The sequence below is a fragment of the Marmota flaviventris genome, chromosome 6 (genome assembly GCF_047511675.1).
Source record: "Marmota flaviventris isolate mMarFla1 chromosome 6, mMarFla1.hap1, whole genome shotgun sequence".
Classification (NCBI taxonomy): Eukaryota; Metazoa; Chordata; class Mammalia; order Rodentia; family Sciuridae; genus Marmota; species Marmota flaviventris.
The window spans coordinates 125,932,229-125,939,746 of NC_092503.1; the positions used below are offsets into that span (position 1 = coordinate 125,932,229).

The window sequence follows — 7,518 nt, forward strand, 5'->3', positions numbered from 1 at the left end:
AAAATAAATGTGTTGTGTCTAACTACAACTAAAAAATAAATATTAAAAAATATGGTGCTCGGAATTCTCCATAGTCTTTCCACACAACCTCTGTCATTCTCAACATGTGCTTCATTGTGTGCTTGTGTTTGTTTTACATTTTATATTGAATAATACTTAGATTTTTTATTTGTTTGTTTATTTGTTTATTTGATTTTATTTATTCATTTGATTTTTATTTATTTATTCATTTGATTTTTCCTGGAAACACTAAAACCAATCAAAATCTCTCTTCACACCTCTTTGTATCAACAATAAATTGCAATCAAGTATCAATTTTGACTTTGGAATCTTTGCTCTAAAGAATATTGTTGAAACTTTGAGTCAGAATGCTTGGGTTCAAAGCCCAGTCCTATGAAACAAATCAACTAGAATAATGTTTAAATACATATCATATTACACCAATTCATAGTATCCTCAACAATACAAGAGTGGGAACAATAGTTCCTAACTTGACTACTGTGATAAGTAAATTTGATTGGAATACAGTTAAACTCAGAGCTAGCTATTATGTATTAATAACAACCATCTAATAATTGTTAGTTACTTCTACGCCAGTTATACTATTCCAAACTTCATAACTTGATTGACCTTACTGATTTAATGATTTCTCTACGTCTTCAATCACTTCCTTGTATTTAACTATGCCCAACTATTCCCTATATTTTTTGTAGCTCCTCTAACTTAGTGTAAAGTTGGAATGTGGATCCTGCTTTATATTTAGACTTCCCTTATCATCACAGCCATAGGAAACTCTTCTCCAAACTATTCCTAGTTTTGTCTTAACCCATTTCATCCATCACATTCACGTTGCCACTGCCCCAGTTCAAATCTTCTATCCTGCTCCTTAAAAAGATAGAAAATATATAGCTCTGAGCAGAAACAGGTTTACGGTCATGTTTGGTTTGGAGGGAAGATTTGGTTTAATGACTGAAACCCAGGAGAGTGTGCAAACTGAGAGAGAGAAAGAAAGAAAAAGGTGGGGGGGAGAGAGAGAGAGAGCGAGAGAGAGAGAGAGAGAGAGAGAGAGAAAGAGAGAGAGAGATATTAGGGAAAGAAGCTAGAGGGAAGGGAAAGGATATACAAACTAGTATGGGCACTGATATGCATACAGTAGGAAGACTTTCTAAGAAGTATACAGTGCCAGGAAACAGCAGGGTCTTTCCTAAGAATTCAACCCAAGGGCAATGACAAAGCTTTTCAGTAATTTCAACACATTCAAATCAATCAAGCTTTTCCTTCATGGTTTGATATTTCAATAATTTACTGATTTGGTAAGAAAGCATTCTCATGATGATGTCATGAATGTATACTTTTTTTCTTTCATTACTGGTTGAATAATAATCTGGTGAGAATATTTATTGATGGTGTGATAGCGGTCACATGTCTCCTTTTCCATATGAATGATTAGTTATTACAGTAGCATGTAATAAAAAAATTACTTTTTCTAGTGACCTGAAAAGCCACATTTGTTTAAAAGTTTAGAATGTCTTATTCTACTCATAGTTTACAAAAAAAATTATTTTTGTGAACCTTGAATTTTATGAATAGCTGATTCGGGATCTAATGGTATAATTATGTATTTTTTCCTTCCTTAACTCTGTTATTTTGGTGAATTTTCATTATTCATGTTTTGGCTCTGGAATAAATTCAATTTGGGCAATGAGTATGATTTATTTCATAATGGACTTGATAATATTTCAAACCCGTGTTAGTTTGTCAGACTATCCTTTAGTTTTGACTGAAACAAGTATTTGAATTTTCCCTTTTATTTTTCAAACTTCTGACATATGTAAAAAATTTGTAGAAGTCAACTTGGAAAAAAACCTAGAGACTTCAACAAGCATGATACATATGATCTCTCAATGAATTTTAAACAAAATAATCTGGTCAATTTTATTAGTCATCAGGGGAGTACAAAATTTAAGTAGTAACGAAATATCCATTACTTACTTCCAGATGGATAAAATTAAAAGAACACAAAACACTGAGTGTAAGCATAGATGTGGAGCAATTGGACTCCCAAACCCTGAGAAGTATAGGTGTTTACATCAATTTTCAGGGTTAATGGTATCTACTAAATCTGAATATAATCTATGTCCAACCAATTCATCAGAAGATAACTTACATTTTGGTTTACCCAGAGATAAGTGCAAAAATATTCATAGTGGCATTGCTCATAAAAGATGAACCTGAAAATGCTTAAATACCTATCAATACTACAATGGCTAAATATGGAGTGGCATATTCACCAAATGTAATACAATGCAGGAATAAAAATTGTAATTTTCTGTTACCATCACCATAATGATTAAATTTCAAAAAGTCAATGTTGAATGAATGAAGGCAGAGACAAAAGTAATAATGATGCATTATTTTGTTTATATACCATTCAAAAATCATAATAAATGTTACATGTGATAAGTAAAAGTATTATATGGAAATGAATTGAGGGTTGTTCTGGAGTGTTGCTTGTTTTATTTCTCCATCAAGATGTGTTCATAATGTAAGAATTTATCAACCTGCATCTTTATGAATTGTTTGTTTGTTTTGAAGAGTACCTGGGATTAAATTGAGGGACATCTAACCACTGAGCAACATTCCCCAGCCCTATTTTGTATTTTATTTAGAGACAGGGTCTCACTGAGTTGCTTAACATCTCCCTTTTTCTGGGGCTGTTTTTGAACTCGAAATCCTCTTGCCTCATCCTCCAGAGCTACTGGGATTACAGGTGTGTACCAACATATCCAGCTGAAATATTTATTTAGATATGAAATAAATTTATATAAAGAATCAATAGACTTTCATAAAATCCAGATTCTATTGAGGATTATGAATATTTTTAGTACTGGGACTCAATGCACAGAAAATGATCAAGTTAGGTGAACTGTTGTTTCCTTCAGATTCTGTATATGCTGTGAAGTTTGTCCAATTTTCTGCTACTCTTTTAGTACTGGGTACACGCCTTAGCTAAATGTGGTTGCCATCCATGGTTACATCACTGCAATTGTTTTCTTAGACCTGTCATTGGTATCATCTGGCTAGAACATGAGGGTGCATGAGTTTTTACTCATACTCTGAAATATTGGAAAAGGAGTCAGTAGCCTTAGACAAATTGAAGTTCACCTCCTCTATTGAGCAAAAGAATGCTTGAAGAAAAGCATAAAGTATGGGATGAATATGGTGTACTTATAGGCAGCAGGCAGGAAAATAATGGGATTTCCATCTGGGGATATTGTTTGTTCTTAGAGTAAGATAACCTGTGCAGGGATGAGTGGGAGGATTTAATAATTTGTCCCAGTTTTCTATGACAGAAGAGAAGAACAACAGGACACACATAGAATGATTTCTGGGCAGACCTAAGAGGCCATTGGAAGAGAGGCTTGTATTTTTAAAGGTGTGATTCCACAAAGTCATATGTTTATCTCCATCAAACCCAGTGCTTGTAAGAAATGAGGAGAAAAGCCCTGTAAAAATGTTCCAGGTCTGAGTTTTCAGGGTAGATGTAAAGAAAGGATAAGAGAAATTTTTAAGGTTCCAATGAAATTATCTGCCAATAAGATGTATTTACTGTGTGTGTGTGTGTGTGTGTGTGTGTGATATTAGATTATTGATAGAAATTTAATATTAATATATTTAAAACAGAGTGACTCAATATTGGGAGGTTATTAAAGTAAAAGTTAAAATCTTTGTGGTTTTGTCTAGTTTAAACAGTACTGAAAGGTAAGACTCTCTTTCAGAATGATCTCCTGGGACCATTGACTTTGGATACTATAGAGCCTGAGATTAATTGCCATATTGGGAGAGCTATGTCCCTGGGAACTTTTTTGATTCAATAGCCTGTGTCCTCTCCCAACCTCTCTTTATTTTCTGGTCTTCAGGGATCTCCAATCTCAAATAATAGTCCCTAAAACCAATTCATGGGCCTCAGACATTGATTTATCACTTCAAGGTAAAACTTGTTATTGCTTTGTGGCTTAAATTTCGTCTTTTTTAAAAATGTGGTTATTGGGATGAAAAAAATAAAAAGCTTCTTCTCTTTTAATATATTCACTATTATTTATGCCTTGATTTTATTTCTGACTTATTCTCATGATTCTTAACTTTTAATAATAAATTGAGATTTTGGATTCAAGTGATGTCCATCTGGGTAAAGGGAGATAATATGGAACACATGTAATTTCAGATTTTGCAGCAGAGTTAAATACAATTCTTCTATGGGCCTAAAATGAACACAATCTTACAAGTAAGGAACTTTCTCATGACCAGAATTAATCTCTCATTTTATTCTTTTGAGATTGTATATGTGTGAGAATGTGTGTTAAAATCTCTATTAAAAGTATCATTTGGCCAAGATGGGTAGATGCTATAAGCAGGATTAGAATGAGAGTGACATGTCCTAATTTATTTTATTGCATTGATAGAAGTAAAGTGAGAAAACTGAAAATTATGCATATATGTATTTTGGGGGTTTGTATGGATATGGATATGTATAAACATCTAGGCAATACCTTTTATGTATTTTACATATACATAAAATTATGCATATGTGTGTGTGTATATATATATATATATATATATATATATAGCCTCCTTCATATTCTTTTTCATATAGTGCTCCCCTTTCCCTATCTCTCGAGTGATCCCTCAAGGACTTGATGTTGTTATTTGATGTCTCTCCCCCACCACTCCTTTGATTTTATTTTTACTGATTTTTGCTAAATATCATTTTATATGATAAGTGAAATTACTGTAAGGTATTATTTTTGACAATTATTTCACATATATTATTTCCATCATTATTTTTTACAATAAAAAATCACATGATATGAAATTATTAGGGAAAAATTTCAAGGCCTGAAAGATTTTTCACATCCATGTAGAAAGTGTCTATTTGTCCTAAACAACAGGTATGGTTGTGGTATTTAGGTATATTAACTGAATGGGTGAATATATTTTAAACTTTTGCATTCGTAAATGTTTGGAGTTTTTTTAAAAGCTGCCCTTTAGCCTTTTGAAAGGTAAAAATTCTATGTAGGTTTTATGTACATTGAAGCATCTCTTTCATTCTTTAGATGTGCCCTCGTACTAATAATCCCCACTCCCTCCTTTCAGATTTAACCATGTTTTCATTGAACATTCCCTTTCCTAGTACCACACACCAAAAAAAAAAAAAAGTGAGGGATTTGTTGAATGTGCTGCATGAACCTACATCCTCAATAAGCTTATGGAATAAATAAATTGACTAATCCCTAAAGGAAACATGCTTCTGATATTATGTGTCCACATTATTGAACAGTTAGATATAAATAATAATAATAATAATAATATGACTTTATTAACCAAATATTTACCATTTTAAAATAAAAAAGAATCTTTATAGTCTCTGCAACCCAACAGTCATTCATATAAACAAAATCATCAAAGAAGAATGCCTAACTCAAAATTTATGCTTGAAGACTGGAAATTATATATATATATATATAATTAGTGGAAATTATATATATATATATATATATATATATATATATATATATATATATATATATATAATTAGTGGAAATTATATATATATAATCTCTCTCTCTCTCGCTCTATATATATATATATATATATATATATATATATATATATATATATATATATATAATTTGCTTATATTAAACATTTATTTTACTGAATTTTTCCATTTGATTTGAATGATTCTTCATAAGCTATTAATGAATTTAATGTATTTTTTCCTTTGGCATTTTCTTCTTTCTGTGTATTTTTTGTCCTTCTGTGGAAGATTTTATCTCAGCTTCTAATAGTTCTTTCTCAAGGAAAGCCTTTGTTTCCAGATTAAGCTCCAGGTGCCTCTCTGTAGAAAGTCTTTAACAACATCTTCTGCAACTTTTGAAGGACACTGTACTGAAATTTATTCTGTGAGCCACTGTAATTTGTCTGAGTAAGGATTTCAAAGAGTTATTTTATAAAGTTTGATGTTGTCACTAGTGACCAACACATTATACTCTCTTTTTAATTCTTGTAATGTTTTTCTTCTTGTCTGAACAAGGTAATGGGCATGACCAATAGCAGTGCCAAAGAAGACTTCGTTCTGGTGGGCTTCTCAGACCAGCCCCAGCTGGAAAAGATACTCTTCGTGGCTGTTTTGATATCCTACCTTCTTACCTTGGTGAGAAATACACTAATTATTCTGGTTTCTCCCATAGACCCTAAACTCAAAATACCCATGTACTTTTTCCTTACTCACCTCTCCCTAGTGGACATCTGTTTTACCACCAGTATTGTCCCTCAGCTGCTGTGGAACCTCAAAGGACCAGCCAAGAGCATCACATCCCTGGGTTGTGCCATCCAGCTCTATGTCTCCCTGTCATTGGGATCCACTGAATGTGTTCTCCTGGCTGTGATGGCTTTTGACCACTATGCTGCAGTGTGCAGACCTCTCCACTATACAGCTGTAATGAACACATGCTTGTGCCAGGATATGGCAGGGGTCACATGGCTGAATGGAGCAGGAAATGATCTCATCCAGGGCACTGTCACCCTCTGGCTACCTCTCTGTGGACACCAGTGGCTTCATCATTTCTTCTGTGAAGTCCCCTCCATGATTAAGCTTGCGTGTGTGGATATCCATGCCAATGAGATCCAGCTCTTCGTTGCTTCATTGGTCTTGCTCCTTTTGCCCTTGCCGCTGATATTCATATCCTACGGACATATAGCCAAGGCAGTTATAAGCATCAAGTCAGTGCAGCCTGGCACAAAGCCCTGGGGACATGTGGATCCCACTTGACAGTAGTATCCCTCTTCTATGGGAGTATCACAGCCATCTACATCCAGCCTAACAGTTCCTATGCCCACACGTATGGGAAGTTCATCTCCCTCTTCTACACAGTCATCACCCCGACCCTCAATCCTCTCATTTATACCCTGAGGAACAAAGAAGTCAAAGATGCACTAGGAAGAATATGCCACAGAGACTTACGTGCATAAAAAATGAAGCAATGTACATCACAAGTCTCTTAAATATCATCTTGTACAATCTAGGACAATTCATAATAGCTAAACTGTGGATCCAAACTAGATGCCCTTCAATAGATGAATAAATAAAAAAATGTGGCAGATGTGCACAATGTATTTTACTCAGCAATAAGGGAGAATAAAATCATGGCATTTGCAGGTAAATGGATGGTGTTTGAGATGATAATGCTAAGTGAGGTTAGCCAACCCCCACACAAAAGAAATTCCGAATGTTTTCTCTAATATAAGGAGGCTGACTCATGGTGGGGTAGTGAGGGGGAGCATGGGAGGAATAGAAGAATTCTAGATAGGGAAGAGGGGTGGGAGGGTAAGGAAGGGGGTAGGGGATTAGCAAGGATGGTGGAATGTGATGGACATCATTATACAAAGTACATGTATGAAGACACAAATTGGGTGTCAAAATACTTTACATACAAACAGAGATATGAAAAACTGTGG

The 7,518-nt window shown here is 34.0% G+C and overlaps 1 pseudogene; it reads left to right on the forward strand.

The window, feature by feature from the left end:
• The first annotated feature begins 6,097 nt into the window (after positions 1-6,097).
• LOC139706152 (olfactory receptor 2G3-like) lies at positions 6,098-7,032 on the forward strand (annotated as a pseudogene).
• The last annotated feature ends 486 nt before the right edge of the window (positions 7,033-7,518 follow it).